Source organism: Alexandromys fortis, unplaced genomic scaffold, assembly GCF_014885135.2.
Source record: "Alexandromys fortis isolate MF-2015 unplaced genomic scaffold, M_Fortis_MF-2015_v1.1 scaffold_271, whole genome shotgun sequence".
Classification (NCBI taxonomy): Eukaryota; Metazoa; Chordata; class Mammalia; order Rodentia; family Cricetidae; genus Alexandromys; species Alexandromys fortis.
The window spans coordinates 819,158-821,304 of record NW_026068156.1 but is presented as its reverse complement, the minus strand read 5'-3'; positions in this window follow the sequence as shown (position 1 = coordinate 821,304).

The window sequence follows — 2,147 nt, the reverse complement described above, 5'->3', positions numbered from 1 at the left end:
ATTGCCTTTGGTAGAATTGCCATTTTTACTATGTTGATCCTCCCAATCCAAGAGCAAGGGAGGTCCTTCCATTTTCAGTTATCCTCATCAATTTCTTTCTTCAATGCTTCAAAGTTCTTGTCAAATAGATCTTTCACTTCCTTGGTTAGAGTTACCCCGAGATATTTTATGCTGTTTGTGGCTATTGTGAAAGGTGAAGCTTCTCTGATTGTGAATATTAAAGTAGGAGACGGCTACTTAACACAACTAGTTTGTGTAGGCCTTTGTGTTTTCAGTATTTAAAGATAATGGGGTCATCTTAACGCTAGAATTTTAAAGATAGTATATTTAGGATTGCTTTTCTGTAATTATGAAGTATTAGATTCGAAAAGACATTCATTGTCCCGTTTGCCTCTGAATGTAGACAGTGAGTCATTTTCAGTTCCCCTCACTTACTACGTACCTCACGTAGCAGGGGAATGATGTGGTCTGCCGAGGCACTGTACGGGACTTTCAGTTACATGATATTTGTCTTTGACGAGGTAGGCCATGCTTGCCTCACCTGTTTTGAATCTTTGTAGTATAAACAGTCGTGGAAGTTGTATGTAGATGCCTTTGTATTAAAATTTGGTTCAGAATCAGTGGGATCTCTGGGATCCACACCAAACTCATTTCTTCCGTTCTCTGTTTTATTACTTTGGTAAAATGACAGTAGTTTTTATTTTTTGCTTAATGTTACATTCTTAACCTATGATGGGTGTCAGCGCTAAAACAGGCAGTGCATGTTGTTACCAGTGTTTTCCTCGTAAGGCGTGCACACAGCTCTTTGTTAAGATGTAAGATGTGAGCTACTTGCTTACTTCTTTGCATCACACAGATTATATGTTTTTAAAGGGAAGATTTCAAGGGTCTCACGTATTCTCACCACACCGCTGTCAGAACAGACACTCAGATTTGCCTAAGGAAATACGATCATGATGATTCAAATAGCTTTAAATGACTCAGCTCCAGTAATTCTGCATATACTAATCATTTAAAATAGTTTTGACTCAAATAATTCATACAGTTTTAGTAATGTGAGAGACAGTGTTATGGAAAAGGCTCGTTTGACTTTTGTTGGAATGGGCATGTCCAGTTTTTCTTAACATAATTAGCAAACTATTATTGAGAAATGCCCTATCTTGTTTCTATCCAGAAAAGGAAAAAGTTATTCCCCTCTTCCCTGAAGTGGTACTGGGGATTAATCCCAGCCTGCTGTGACTGCGATTTACCCTCAGAGCCAACAAACTGTTACATTTAAAATTCTGGTTTAGAATTTTAATCTTCAGTTCCTGATACCCATGTAGTTTTATTCATCCCTCACATCTCTGTTGGGTTTTTCTTGGCGCTGATGTACAGATATCAGAAAATCCATGTTCTTCAATGATATTATTTAGGAGAGTGTTATAAGTGATATATTTGAAGTTGGCTGTTCTGTTAGCTTTGACAAGTTGTACAGTAGATTGGATCATTGCATTTTTTTGTCTTTGTAATGTATATTTTGTCCATGTAGATTCTTTATTTTTCAGGTGTGACTTTATGGTTGGCTTTTAAAGGTAGGAATCAATAAAAATTTAAGGAAAGCAAAAAAAAGAGGAATAATGCTTAATTTGAAGGGAATACTGAGTTTGAATTATTACAAGGGTAGACACAGAAGGTGAAGTTTGTTTATTATCATAGTTAGCAGAAGAGAAAAGTAACAGTGCAAAGGATTTGAGTGGGATAGCCATCCTGCACAAAGGATGTGTGTGTGATACACATTCGGCTTTTAAGCCCTGAATTTCCTTTCCTTCTCTTAAGATCCCATATCTTAGTTCCTTAAGACTGTCTCTCTTTGGAACATGAGGTTTTATTTGCTTTTTGCTTTTTTCCCTTTGTCCTCCTTTTTCTCTTTTTAAAAACTAGATATAATAATATTATTTTTGAGATTTTTATATGTACATGCAATGTATTCTGATCATATTCCTCCCTACTCATTCTAGCTCCTCCAAAACCCAACCCACCCTCTCCCAACTCCTAACTTTATATCCTCATTTTTTTATGATTTACTCAGTCTCATTTGTATTCCCATGTACCCATAAATGTTGAGTCATCCATCCCCTGGAGTATAGTCAATTTACCAGGAATCA